The sequence below is a fragment of the Balaenoptera ricei genome, chromosome 3 (genome assembly GCF_028023285.1).
Source record: "Balaenoptera ricei isolate mBalRic1 chromosome 3, mBalRic1.hap2, whole genome shotgun sequence".
NCBI classification, from domain to species: domain Eukaryota; kingdom Metazoa; phylum Chordata; class Mammalia; order Artiodactyla; family Balaenopteridae; genus Balaenoptera; species Balaenoptera ricei.
Genome location: NC_082641.1, coordinates 10,570,547 through 10,586,856, shown reverse-complemented (window position 1 = coordinate 10,586,856; position 16,310 = coordinate 10,570,547).

Sequence of the window (16,310 nt, the reverse complement as noted above, 5' to 3'; positions counted from 1 at the left end):
GCATGTGTTTTCCCAGTGCATTCTGGAACAAATTACTTGTCATCTCTGGTACAAATCCCAGTATCCTAGCTCTACCACGGAAAATTCTGAAAGGTCACTTCATCTTCAGAGCTCACTACGGGGTGGCTGAGGTCTTTGCAGAGACTGCATTGAGACCAACTTCTCACTCTGCCTAATGGTGTCCCCTTCAAAATGGTGATTCTGAGAGCATGCTCTATTAAACACTCTGCACAGTAGTCTGGCTTAGAGTCTGCTTCTTAGCAATGCAACCTTCCAAAGAGTATTTACACACCATCTTCATGTTATTTTTGTACCTGCAGAGGCTTTGTGGGTATCTCCCCACTGAAATCACCAATCTTACTAAAAAAAATTGTCAATTTTGGATTGATTTTGTGGGAGGCAGCACACCCTTTTATGATAGTTCAAACATCTTGAATATGGGACCATATATCCTATACATAATTCCAGCACCCTCTGAGTGTAGGTGTTTGACATGTAAAAATTATTGCTGAAATGATAAGTGTTTGTAAACATTATTTAATTTGTGTTATCTAAGGTGTCGATAAAATATTTTTCTTAACTTCTTGGTGTTTGGAGTCTAGTTATTTTGCACAAGGATGATATAAGCATTACCATGCCAATGTGTCACTCAGCATTTGGATTTACTAATCCGTATTTTCAGAGCTGTTTGCCAACTAATATGAAGAAATATTAATGAAAATAACTAATATTAATAAAATAAATATTTTCATTTTGCAAAAAAAGAGTTCATTATTTTCAGACACACTTCTGTGTTAAACAGCTTCTTCAAAGTAAAAGGCTGTTTGTAGATGTCTTGCTTAACTCAGCACTTCTTTCTCATTTACATTCATGGCTTTTTCAGGGTCTATGCAGTTAGATCTCAGAATCCTGAGTCACAACCTTACTTCAGAAAGAATCATTTCAATCCATTGGTGAATATTGAAGTCTGAAGTGATAAAATTTAAGGGTATCCTAGGGCATAACATTGCTCCAAAAATATAGAGAATTTGGACTCAGTTCCCTGTTGATAGTCACACTAAGAAAGTGTTTTAAAGATTTGTCAGTCTACACTTTTATGAATATGAAAAGCACTTTTACAATTGACTGGTTTTTAACCACAAGAAAACTGCCAAAATTGTAGTCCTCTGTCTTTTCAAAAAATGCACAATGAGTTGCCAGCTAATTTATTCATATATTAAAGAGTAATAAAATCTTAAATTGATATGTAAATATATATATATATTTAATAATGTATTAAAATTCATGTCTTAACATGTATCTACAGACTTTCTCTGTCACAAAGAATTGGAAATAGTTAACCAAAATAGTCTAAAAAATAAAATGTCTATTATTAGTCATTGAGTAAGAATTACTTTGTTTAAGTATAAAATATGATTTAGTAAATATATAGTGATTTAGTAAATATATTTAGTTCAATAAGGAACTTTATGTTATTACATAAATAACACACATATTATTTGAATTTTAAAACATGGGTATATTCATATCCAAGCCAATACTCTTTATTGTATAAATAGTTGATAATGCTAAGTACTTACGGTGCTATACTATGATCCAATATTTCTCTAACAATTTCCTACTCAATTTTTACATTCTACTCAGGGAAAAGGCATATTAGTCTCAGCTTCTGCCTAGAGAGTATGAATTCAGCATAACTTCAACCAGCAGACATCTGAATGAAAGGCTATCAAATACCAGCCAGTTCATTATCTAAGAAATTTTGGAATGAAACATTTATTTCTATCGTTGTGATGGACATTGACAGATGTACCTGGCAGAGTAATGTCTGGTTAACTGGAAGAAATACATTTTCCAATGTATCTATAGCAGAATCATAAAGTGGAAATAACACAAAATGTTCACATGGACTGTCTTTAGACTCAAAATATACCGATATGCACACATTACTGCTGTTTTATTCTAAACTTCCCAACTCCTGGTATCCTCTCTTCCTCTCTTTCTCTTGCAATGTCTGCCTCTGTAGTCCTTACAATGTGGACCACTTCACTGTTCCTGCACCCTTTCTTTAAAGCGTCATTACTAGTCAATTGCAGGCGTTAATCACGGTCAATAAAACTGTATGCATAAGGATAGCACTGCACATCCAACCTTAAAGTGGAACATAAGAGCTGAGAACTTCTGGCAATGCAGACCATCTTGAAAATACGACATTAAAATCTTCTGCAGTGGGAAGTACGTAAAGTGCCTGATTTCCATCCACCACAACGAACAAAAGCCATACTATTAATTTAGTGCCATATTTTTCAAGATCATAGGAGGTTATAAGGGTTATGAGTTTGCTATTCAAGGGTACATTTCTGGCACTTAAACTTGTCATCCAGACACACATTTGAAATACATTTAAAAATAAATAAATATATGAAAGCTATTTATAGAGCTCTATCAAGTCCCCTTATGCCCCACCATATACAGCTGGCTGGTGTGTCCAGGGTAGTGGGTTCAATTCACTTATGGCCCTTCCCTCCCCTACCCCCTCAGCTTACCGCAAACCCATATTGCATCAACACTATTTTATAAAGCACCCAAATGTTCAACTTAAAGACAAAGCCCTTGCTTTTCTACCTTTGTATTCTCTGTGCCTGCCACTTGGACTTTACTGAATATTTTTGGTAAAAATAATTAATTGGATTACAGATAACTTGATATAGGAGCCAGCTTTTAATTAGGGCAAATATATATTACACATTTTTCCTTTTCTATCTAACAAAATATTCCAAATAATTTTCAGTCGGAACCACAGTTTCGACAAACCATTATATCAAGATATTTTAACATGGCCAACTAAGAAATTAATTTGTGAATGTATTTTATTTTAATTAGTTAATTTTTAATGTAAATTACATCACTATATAAAGCTCCTGGCTACACTATTAAATGGTTTACTTCTAGAAAGTCAGAGAGAAAAAAGTATTTCCACCACTGAAAATTTGGTAACTGAGGAATTATAAATAAGGCATTGACAATGGAGGTCGTAGAAAAAAATGAACCAAGAAAAATTATTAAAAAATAAATAAAAGAGAGAAAATAATTTCTTAATGATTGAATCCCAGAAAAATAATTTTTCTTTTAATTATTCAGAAGGGCAGTTAAGTTTCTTAATAGCTGTCCAGAAATCATCTGATGCCCATTGGCCTGTGATAAATATAAAACCACCATCATAATTAAAAATGACTTATTCAAAATACATAGCTCTCAAAAGAAGAAAAAATAACTTATTCTTGGCCACTGTTTAAAGCAAAAGATTCATTTAAATGAATTTTCACCTTCCAAACAATTAAAATCATGATCATTAGCTCAAGATATTATTTGAATCTTAATCACAGGGATTCATGTAGTAGGATTTTGTAGAGTGCTGTGAAGTCACATAAAATTTCCTTTATGTCTTTCAGTTACATTCATTACACTTAAATGAACAAAAATGTCTTAATTAAAACTTAAAAGTGTAATTAGACAATTTTTTAAAAAATACAGAGTTATTTTTAGTCACTATAAATTGCATATTACTGTGATCCATCATTTGAGGGAGAAAACTCAGTTTAAGAAATAAAATTTAACCCCTAAGTAAATTTGGTAAAGCCATCAATAAAACACTAAACAAATAAATATTCAGCACTGTTGGATTTTGAGGTGGAAAGATTAAATGTAATACCTAATTACTGATAAAATTTTGGCATCCAAGACTCTCCATCTCGGATGACAAAATTTTTAAAAAATAGTATATATAGGATGGATAAACAACAAGGTCCTACTGTATAGCACAGGGAACTATATTCAACATCCTGTGATAAACCATAATGAAAAAGAATATGAAAAAGAATATATATATGTGTATAACTGAACCACTTTGCTGTACAGCAGAAATTAACACAGCATTGTAAATCAACTATAGTTCAATAAAATATATTTAAAAAATTAACAAACAAACAACAAAAAGAAAACCTATGTATGGCATCCATTAAAAAATAGGTCATGAGAAACAGATATAAATCAATATGCCAGTCAATAAGAGGATGTAGTTATGGAAGAGAATGAAACATCTCTAGCTAAAAAGAGCTTTGAAAATATTTGCAATTGAAGCAACTCTTTCACCACATGGATGAAAAAATATGCCCTTCCTACAAGCATTACATATCCTTAGAGAAGGACTCAGAAGGTACTACACTATACACTTTTCATTCCATTAATAAAAATCCTCTAAATCAGGCCCTCCTGTCTTGGGAAAAGTTAGAGGGGAAAGATGAACCAAGAAAGCAACTCTGATAAAAATGCTACCACTTAGAGCCACAAGGCCAGAGAATTAAAGAGCTTCCATCAAGACAGGTAAGGAAATCAGATAAATCTTGTTACCATGTTGAATAATTTCTAAGATGTTATTTAAGGTGTTCACTAAAAGCTGATTTTGAGTTATCATTTTTCTTTGTTAACAAAGAGATCCTGGTGTTGGATAGTGAAGGGTTATCTTAGACCCAGGCTTTTTTTTTTTTTTTTTTTTTAATATAGGATTGTCCATCTTTACAAATTGACCTAATGCTGAACATCAGTATTACTCCAACCAAACTATTTTGAATGAGGCTTTGTATCAAAGTAAATAAATAAAAATCAATTGTATCATGGAAAAAGAACTAAATATATTATCTAAACGTTAAACTGTCTAGGGTTCACTGAAAGCAGAGATTATTCTAAGATTTTAAACTTTTTTTCTTTGCAAATCTATACTTTAGCTGTTTCTTTGCCAACTGACACTCCTCTTTCCTTTCTTCGCCTTCCTTTCCTTTCTCATGCCCTTTCTCTTCACCATCCTTCCCTCCCCTCCTGTCTCCTCTACTCTCCATTTCTTCTTTTGTCTTTCTTCTCATGTTCTCTCATTCCTTTATTTCTCTTCTCTCCAATTTGTCACTATCTTTCAAGTACACACAGACTGCAATTCATAAGTAGAGTTTTCTGAACAGGACAGAAGAACCATCCTTTGTACCTCCTTACTTCAATTCTCCAAGAGAACTTTGGCAGATAATCAAAGGGAATCACTGGCAGGAACATCTCATCAGGCTTATCCCCAAACGAACCCATAACATATAATGTAGCCAGAGTTATAGCTTGAGCTATTTACTTTCTGAATGGCCCTCAGTATCCTTTCTTTCACTTTTTCTGCTTTACTCTGTGTCCCGCAAGTTTGATCTCTATGAACTCCATCACCCAGGTTCCTTTGCCTTCTGTATCACTTGGATTTGACCAAGGAAAATAACGAGCAGTAATTTGAAGGGAGGGAGCAGAGACAGGTTAGGATATTTTATTATTCCTGCTTTCTCCCTAAGGGGCATCAATTCTAATGGTGTTAAATTGTTCTATCTATGACCAGAGCTCCTTTCTTGTGGGCTTGCTTTTCTTTTCCAACGGTTACAGCTCTTGCCAGGTTCTGGTGAACCTACTTCCCCCATCCAGACCCAAGGAAGTTCTTAGTCCCATGGCTATTCACCATTCCTACTTGGTTCCCTTAGGTATGTCTGTGTTTCTCTAAATAAGTCTTTCATTAATTTACATACAACAATTTTTATAGTTATGTCACCTGTTTCCTTCTGAGACTCTAATACAGTGATTTAACATAGGTTCCAGAAATGATATCTCAAAATGGATTTTGGATTAAATTGGTCATATATTTGATGAGCAAGACTTGGATACCCTCATTATCAGATGAATATGAGACATTGGACATAGGTAACCCACAACATGAAAATGATCCTCTACTATAGTATGGAATGGAATGAAGGAAAAACATTGAGAGATAAGTGGCCATAGCCCAATAGTAGCTATAAGACAGCAGTGATTTTAAAGATTATGCAAAGTTTTAGCTTTTTTTTAACTCCTCCAAGGAGCATACACAATGTAAAATGCAAATTTAAACATTCTATTCTCAGTTCAAGGAGCAGGAAGAGAATCATAGAGTCTCTCTCTCTTTCGTTTTAAGGCAAAGTAAACTATTACCTTCTAGCCAAAGCCAGATAAGGTTGTTACCTCTTTGTGAATGCCCTGGAGGCTAAGAAATATTTTTATATATATTTAAATGGTTAAAAATCAAAGTAATAATAATACTTTATGATGCATGAAAATTACATGAAATTTTAATGTCTTTAGCTATTAATTCAATTTTATAGGAGCAGGGACGTGATCATTAGTTTAAGTGATGTTTTTTCTGCTTTTGTGCTACAATGGCAATGAGAATAGTTGTGACAAAAAACATATTACCCACAAACCTAAAATATATACTCTTTTAGAAAAAGTATGCTGACCTTGCTTTAAAGGAATCCCTTTCTTCTATTGCAGGAAGAAAGGGAAAGCTGTGGATCGGGCCTAATGCATGCATATGGTTTACATAATTGCAATAACTCTGGTTACTCAGACTTGGGTATTTACCCAATATTGTCTCTGAAATTAATGATGTAAGCCTGTCACTTACAAAAAGAAGGAGGAGGAGAAAACATTCCATGTTTATTGTTACCAAAGACAAAATTTGAGCTATTAAAGCAAAATTAAGTTTTGGAAACTTGTAACAACCACTGTAAGCTTGACTGACTTCCCAATACTTGACTTTTCTGACAAGACAGTGGCAATATTAATGAATGTGATTTAAAAGCAAATATTTTATACTGAAATGTGTCAACATATGAAAGAACTGAAATGCTCAGTGATCCAGTGTTTTCTGGATTAGCAATAAATAAAGTTGCAAAATCATGCATGAGCAGAAGAGCTATTCAAAATACAAAATAGATCAATGGATTTTAATGTAACAGAGTGCAAAATGTTTTCTGATATGGTTTCCAATTCCACAGTGCAACTAACTATTAAGAAATTACAATATGTTGAGTTTTGCTGTAGTAGCACAGAAAAATTTCCATTATCTGAAAAATCTATCAAAATACTCTTTTCTTTCCAACTAAATACCTGGGTCAGATCAGATTTTATTTGCATACCTCAAAAAACAATATTGAAACAGACTGAAGGTAGAAGAACACATAAGATGTCAGCTACCATCGATTAAACAAGCATGAAGTATATTTGCAAAAATGTAAAAAAAAAGATGTTCTATTTTTATTACTTTGAAAAAATATGGTTATATAGCATAATACATACATGTATAGCATGTATGAGTTTGATTTCTCAAAAACTATTTCTAGCTTACTTTTTATATCTTCTCTTATATTTATATGTGAGTCTTGTCTTTTTTCTTTAGTATATTTATTATCTTTGTGTTTTAGTCTCTATCTTTTATATTATCAGGTTTTCTTACATGTACACTGACACTCTTGTGTTGTTCACATTTAAGACTGAGGCTTTAAAAATTTGAGTATCTCCACTGACTGGTGATATTTGTTTAATAGTTCAGTAATAAACTGGGGTGATTTGATGATAGAATTCCTCATGTCCACTTCCACAGGTGTGGCTTCCATCATTTGGGGAGTTCTGTTGGAGAAGTGGATTGAGAATTCCACCGTCTGGTGTATAAGAATGGACTTCTCTCTGCATTTTGTGTTTGGCATCCTCATTCGCAGCTTCCCCTTTATCCGTTGGTTAAGAGAGCCTTTGGTTTACCAACGGCTAGATAAATTAAACCTTCTGTCTTTTATTGTACTGGGGAAGGGGCACGGTAGAGATGGTGATAGAACCTGGGGATTTACTGAGTTGTTTACAATTCCTCGGTATTTTAGCCACTCCCTTCACACCTCTTTCCTGACATACCTGGGGCCACTAAATTTGAATCTAAGGAATTATAAAGTGAAAACCAGTCTGTTTCTCTCAGATCTTTACCACCAATATTGGTTACTATTCTGCCTAACAATCCAAAGCGTCTTTTATGTTTTTGGTCCTTCGTTTATTGAACTCTATATTTTATTCTCTGAACCTACCACACAACACAGCATAATAATTAAGTTATAATCCACGTATACAATGTATAGACCCTTCTTAATAGGTTCAGGAAATATGAGCTGTAGAACATAACCTTTACTAGGTCAGAGTCATAAAATCTGCCATTTATCCCTGAGGACTACTCCTCTTATATCTATGTCCTTTCCCACCAAGAAATCAGTGTGTGATGTTAAAATTCTTCCTGACAACAGAGAAAATTATATATTATGAATCCTGAGAAACAGCAGTAAATATGTTTATGAGCTTAATTATATGACAATAAATTAAAAATAATTTCCTCTTTTGCCTCTGGACAGTTGGTAGTCTAACATTTCACATAAGCATGGATTTATGTAATCATTTAAATTAATTTAAATCCTGTCTCTCCTGCGGCTTCATTATGAAAGAAAAATAATATTACGTTTAGCAGTATGCCTCAATGTTCACCACTGATTTTTCCTAAGTAGAAACTTTCTAAACTTCCATGTGTCTATTTGCTAATATATTGCCACATACAATGGGTCTGAAATTTAATGATTTGTATTACTGAACGGCCTTTTTTTTTTCTTAAAGTAACAATGGTCTAAAACTTGGCAGTAAAATATGTATATAAAGTATTAAGGGTATTTTCTTTTGCTATTCAGGGAAAAGGAAGAATGTGAAAGTATAGGTAGCATAAGACTATAGAACAATGCATATTTTTCTTTCTTTTTGGCTAAAAACTATTCTTTCCTCTTCAAATTTTCAGGGTTATACAAACAGCCCTTGGAAGGGGTTATTGGAAGGGATTTTGTTGCTGAGTGCAAGAGCTTATTGAACCTGTGACCATGGAAGTCACCATGCTGGAGACCTAGAATGATCTATATTTTCAATTAGCTAAATATTGACAGATAATCAGAGATACAGTCTTATTACCAGGTCCAAGCACCATACAAAGTATATGTGAAAGGAGGGTTGTGAATTTTTCTCACTCTAACCAACAAATATATTTTATCTTGCTCTCCAATACGGTTCATGAATATGTAAAAGTGAAAGAATACAGTTGATTCAAAAGCAATATAATACAAGCAGTGGGATAGTACAAGTTGGAGCCAAAAGGGAAAGTCGTGTATAGTTTAGAAATTCAACTTTTGTAAATTCGGAGGAATATGAAAAGTCCCTTCAGTTCATATAATATCTTCATATTAAGATATATCTATCAAGAGAAGATGAGATCAATGAAATGAACTAACAACCCCGATGAAAACTATCCAGAAAACGCCTCAGATTTTCTTTAGCAGCTGTCATTTGCTCACACGATTTGCTAGCCCTCAGTGAAGGATATGTAACAAGAATCACATTTGTGAAAACTTTTATAAAGGACTAATTTATTTATTGTAAAATGTTTCCTAAAGTTTATTACCAAATTATTTAATTTTGTATATTTTCCATCTTTTGAATTTAAAGAGCTTTGTTTGAGGGTATTAAAGTATACATTATTTAAAAAGGAATATTATATGAAGTGACTTGTATTTAAGCAGTCTTGCTACTTCTCTAAAATTATGCTAGATGCTCCCTTTTCAAATGACTGCTTAGAGAAAAGTGCATGAGACATACTCTTTGATATTTACGTTGAAACTTTCTGACAGCCCAATCTGCTTGAACGTACCTCTGCTCCTCAAATCTTTTTCTCTCTCTTGTTCTTTCTCATGAATCACTAAATCTGTGTAGCTCTCTTTTTAAGAATGAGTAAACAGAAAAATCCTTTGAACACATCATCAAATATGTTCAAACACATGATTTCCCTTTAATTGCTTTAAATATTAAATCATGTTTATATTCATTTGGTATCACTTTTATAAACACCAAATTAAAACTATTGATTCATAATAGGTCTCTGGAAGGTTTTAGAAAATTGTACAAATTTTAATATCCTTAAAGTTTACTATCATCCCAGTGTAGGATTCAGTTACTTATCCTATTTAGTATTCTTTCATCCATTAAATGTGAATTCTTCCATCTTTCTTTCTTAATAATTCTTGATAACTCTTCATTCAAATACTTCTGATTTTTTTCTCCCCTTTGGGGACTAAATTTTACAATAAGTGAGTGCTCCTATCCATCATATAAATGTTGTCTCTTCTATTTCTGTCCCCAATGTCTTTTAACTTTACTTACATACATTTTCTATCATTATCACTTCTTTATGGCTTGTGATAGAGTTCCCCAACCACATCTTCCAGCTCAAGTATATGCTCATCAACTATCTGTTTTGATACTTAGTTCATCTATGAAATTTTACTTTCACCTGTTATATTGTTCGTACCTAGAATATGAATTTGATTCAGCATTATATCAGGTGTTACTGATGTCTGTTTACATTATCATTCCATAATTTTTGTGGGTGCTTATGTGCTTATGTAAGAATTTTTTTCTCTGTGTTACTGTTTTTGTTTTGTCTATTATTACTTTTCTTAGTGTGTTTATTCATCTTTAATGGCCATTGTGGTCTCCAGGAAACTAGCATGGTTCTCCTGTGAGCTCAAATTCCCTTCAACTATCAGCTAAATTAGCAGGTGAAATATACAAGAAGAAAGGATCAGCCACTCTTAGTTAGTACGGATGAGTGAGAAGTCCTCCTGGGCAAAGACTGCCCAACTCAACCACATTGTGATGGTTAATATTACTAGTTAACATGACTAGGCCATGGTACCCAGTTTTTGGTCGAACACTAGTCTAGATGTTACTGTGAAGGTATTTTTTTAGATGTGGTTAACATTTATATCAGTCAACTTTGAGTGAAGCACATTACCCTCCATAATGTGGGTGGACCTCTTCTAATCAGTTGAAAGCCTTCAGGGAAATAAAACGAGGTCCCTCTTCATCAGCTGAAGAGAGAACTCCACCTTCAGGCTAACGTGGGACCCAACCTGCAATATTAGCTTTTCCCTGGGCCTCCAGTGTGCTGGTCTACAGATTATAGACCTCTCCTCTTATAAATACCCTACCTCACTTTATTCATACCTGTCGCAGGGATAATGAATCAAAACCTTATTTTTTTTAAATAATAGAAAGTATGAGAAATCAGGTTGGCTCAGAAAAACATGGAAAAGAAAGGTGAGCATACATCAAGTGCTATCCTCCAAATTATGCTGTCTTGTCTCCCCTCACCAACTGCCCACTACGGTCCTTACACCGCAGCCTTTAGCACTAGCCTTTGCACCCTAACGAAAGCCATGGATGCTTTTATCATTTAGAGTTGTTTCTCAGTTTTGTGTAAGTAAAACATCTCCAGGGTTGCATATTGGGAGGGAAGTTGTGAGGCACTATGTGATGTTCAGTGACTCATCCTGTCAGACCAGAAGGAACAGATCATTTTATCTGGTTTATGACAATTTAAAAAAAATCTAACTACAACTTTAAATGTCTTTTTTTTTTTTCGTCTTTTCTGGCAATTTGAACCATTTTACCTCTGTGCATATGTGAAGTTCTTTGTTTTGTTTTGTTTTGTTTTAACCATCTTAACCATTCAAAAATAATTCCATGACATAACTGCAAGTAGAAAAATATTAATATATAAAGTTTGAAATGGAGGTACAACTTCTGCAATGGCAAAAAAAGAAAAAAAAACAAAACAAAACATAATTTGCCCCTCCATAACAGCGATCTTCAGAGGAAGAAGGGGAGGGGCAGTGGGAAAAGAGTTGTCCCAGCTGCTAAGGAAGTCTAAAGTATATAAAGTGAATAAGTATATATATATATTTTTAATTTTCGGTCTGATTCCCCACCCAATATAATGCTTTAAACCCTCTCTCTTCAGATCTTGGCATTGCTCTGCAGCAAGGCAACACACGGTGCTCTATAGTTATTGCAGTTTATCCTTACTATTCACACGATCACACTCACGGAACCGGTTAAAATAGCTTTGTAATGATATCAAATTGTGAATGCTGTTATAGATCACAAAATTAATGTGTTTGTAGGAAATTTAAGTTGTAAAATGAAATTTAATTGGAGGCATTCAAAACCAATAGAGAGGGAACAGTTAAGCAAATGTCAGTAAGGTCACTGGGCAACTATTTCATGGTCAGGTCACTTGATTTCCTCATCTCACGTCATAGAAAATGAATTACAAATTGATTAAACTTCTAAATGCAAATATCGAATTGGAAGAAAATATGGGTGAATTAAAGAGCTCTGTGCAAAGATGTGTTTTGCCTTTCTTTTATCAAAAATTTTAGTTCCATACCCTCATGTAAATCTTTTTCATTTAGGTAATCTTTTAAATAGTTTTAAATATTCTGCTAGCTGCATAATTGCCATTTTATGGACTTCATAAATTAATTTAGATATAACTTCCCAACTTTAAATATTAGATTCTTTTGGAACATAAAATATTTCATGTGTATCAATCTGATTTAGTCATTTCTATGTTGCTAAATAGATTTTTATGACATTTTAAATACATAAGTAATATACAAATCTTACATATTGCTCTATAGTGTTGCTTTTGGAGTGCTACTTTGAATAATTATTACCTTTTTTTACAATATTGCTTCTGTTTTATTTGATTTGATTTGATTTGATTTGAATTTTTGAATTTTATTTTATTTTTTTTTTATACAGCAGGTTCTTATTAGTCATCAATGTTATACACATCAGTGTATACATGTCAATCTCAATTGCCCAATTCATCACACTGCCACCCCCACCCCCACTGCTTTCCCCCCTTGGTGTCCATTTGTTTGTTCTCTACATCTGTGTCTCAATTTCTGCCCTGCAAACCAGTTCCTCTGTACCATTTTTCTAGGTTCCACATATATGCATTAATATACGATATTTATTTTTCTCTTTCTCACTTACTTCACTCTGTATGACAGTCTCTAGATCCACCCACATCTCTACAAATGACCCAATTTCATTCCTTTTTATGGCTGAGTAATGTTCCATTGTATATATGTACCACATCTTCTTTATCCATTCGTCTGTTGATGAGCACTTAGCTTGTTTCCATGACCTGGCTATTGTAAATAGTGCTTCAATGAACATTGGGGTGCATGCGTCTTTTTGAATTATGGTTTTCTCTGGGTATATTCCCAGTGAATAATTATTTTTAATTGTTTATAAATGGTATAATAAAGGAAGAGAATTTGAATCTCACAAAGTCTGAGAGCTTTCTGAAGCTATTATTATCTATTTCCTATTATTTTTCTAACTTCACTAGTTGATTCTCTTGAGTTTCCCATAGACAAATCATTAATGGCAAATAATTATAATTCGTATTTTTCTTTCTCACCAATTTACATACCATTTGTTATGTCTGCCTCTTTAAATAGATTGGTTTATTCTCCCATAAAAAATAATAATTATATAATAACAAGAATTCAGTCACTTCTGATTATTGTCTGTAATGTGACCATTTCTTCTATTTTATCACTAAATAGGCCAGACTTTCAGATATATTAATCTATTTTCTGGTTTACTAAGAATTTATTTTTCTTTTGACTGGGATTGTATGTTGATTTTTATTAACGTCAGTTTAAAATATCTTGAGATCATCAATATGAGGTACCTTTTCTACTTATATTTAATAAATACTACAAATTAGATGATTAGACCCCCTAATTTTGAATCACATTTACATACATAGAAAAATGCCATTTGCTTTTGATCTATTGTACTATTTAAATAGTACCTGGGTTGATTTGATACTAATTTATTCAAGATTTTTACATTAATATTATACTATGTTAATAGCACATTATTTCTAATCTAATGTAAACCCAAATGCCCATCTCTGTAGAATGCATAAATAAATTGTATATTTCTACAATGTAATGTGACACAGGAATGAAAAGAAATAAAGCACAACCTCAGAAATATGACATTTAGAAAAAGAAACCAGAAACAAAAATAGGCTTTCTACATGATTCCACTATTTATAGATTTCTTAAACTGGAAAGACCAAACCATAAGGTCTAGGGACATTAAGGAACACATACTTAAGTGGTAATCCAAATAAATGGAAAATAATATAGTGAGTGATTATCTTAAAATTCAGGGAAAAGAAGGTAGCTAAATGCCATAACACTCATGAAAGTTTCAGACAGTTTTTTATTCTTTCTTTGGTTGATGGTTCCATTCATTTTCACTTTATAATAATCTTCTAACCTGCCTGCATCTTTTTCTTACTGAGCGTTTTTGTATTTTGGTAGCATTTCACATAAAACATACTTAAACATTGGTCATACTTATCAAAAAATAAATAAACTTTAGGGAAGGTATCCAATACACTGTCTAAAATTTCATACAACCTGAAAGTTTAAAAATAGTTTGAGCTGGCAGATTATGGAAAAGTCCTGCCTTACCCACCCTTAATATGAAAAAAAAAAAATGTCTTTAGGAAACGGTAGCGAGTGTGGAGAGTTCTTCAAACTAAATATATCAAGAGTACAATACAGCTTCCACAAGGAAAAATGTGGCATCAAAAGGATTAGGACTTAGAATATTAAATAGTGACATAGCGAAGTATCAACTATAATCAATGAAAAAACTTAAAAATTTTTTAATACTATTTTTTATTAATTTATAATGCACAAGAACATTTCCTCTATTAATAAAAGCAGCTACTATAAGTTCATTCTGTAAATTGTTGAAAATTTATTCTCTAAGTTACTTTTCTTTCTGACACTGCAATATGATTTTTAAATATTTCACCTAAATTATAGTGCTCAAATGTATATATGGGGACTACTTGGTGACTAGTTTACAGACAGTACTGAAGTGTCCTATGCGTTTTATTTCCAGAAAATCTACCTAGAGGGAACATTCAATTAAATATAAAATATTAAATATGCAGTAGTTCCAGATACGTCTTTATGTTTTAAGATCCCATAATCGAGGATATTAACAATATCAGTATTAAATGATCAATGGTACTTAAACATAAAACAAAATTACTGCATAAAATTGAACAGCATTCTCATATGTGCACAATTATAATGTCCAAATGTCTGATAATCAACTAAATACTTTGGTTTACTCAGGGTAAGTTACTATTTTTGTCAAACTGATAATCCCAAAATGATGGGGTTTGAGACCATTAAAATATTGATATAATGGTTTGCAGCAATGAAGCCAGAAGTGTCACGATGGTTTGCATTCATTTTTTTCTGCCTTATCCTTTTGTATTTTCTCATTTTCATCTTACTTAGCATATGATTTTAAAAGTTATATTTATTTGATAAATGAAATAATTTTCCAAGTTTGCACTTTTTTCACAGTATAATACTATGTTTTACTACTATGTAGACTATAGCCTTGCGAGCCTGCATTTCTTATTTTACTGAATTTAAATTTCCAAGGGATTTTCTTTTTATGGTTTTTGAGAGCCATCTGTTTCCGAATGGTTTTCAAAACTTAAATACATGTATGGTGTGAAAATCTTGGAATGGAAACTTCTCCCAGTCAGTACTAAGCAGGTGAATTTGCCACCTATGTCACACATATGCCAGCTGCATATGGGATGGAGGGTCTGTTTATATTGCCATTTCCTATATCAGAACACTTGTCCTTTGAAGCCTGTGTGTGGCAGGGTGGTAATTTATTATTTTTTTTCAAAGGGTCAGATTACTAAATTTAGCACATTTCAGGAAGAAAAGACCCTGAACATTATGATCATTTCTCTGGGTTGACTCTTCAGGAAACTGAAACTGTGAGATGTGTCATAAATCACAGGACACCATTCATTGTTTTTTAAATGCTGTAGACACGTACTGTATCTCACCTCTGTGTGATGTTGTATGGGGAGTCATTTCTCTCATTCAAATGACATTCCTGTTTCCATCAACTCCTTGAATATTCTCTCATATTAAAGACCATAGATGTACCATCAGGTCATCAGGTACCATCGCTTAGGTTAAGGGAGGTTACTCTCTGGACTCCTGACAACAGTGCCTGGGTTAATGTAGCCCTTGGAAGAGCACCATTTATCACAGTTGTGTTTTCTCTTTCCCATTAGGTTTAATCCATAACCTTTTCAAGGGACTTCCAACTGAGTGAGAAATTGTTTACTTGCTCTGTGTTTTACTGATTCATAGGGGCATGGTCATTTTGAACTAGTGTCTAATTTATGACAAAGTCCTTTTCTGTGAGACCTGAGTGATACCTGCATGAGACTTAATGAGTTCTCTGTGTAACACTGGAGTTTGTTTGTACAAATTGGTGGGAGGAGAGAAATGTCAGAGTATTTCCACCTTCTCTAGAACTGAAGAGTTGGACAAAAAATAAATTTGGTCCACCAGTCAAGCACCTTTATCCTCCTTTCCCTCCTCCCTGAATTTTGTCATCGGGAGTAGTTGCCATGGTTG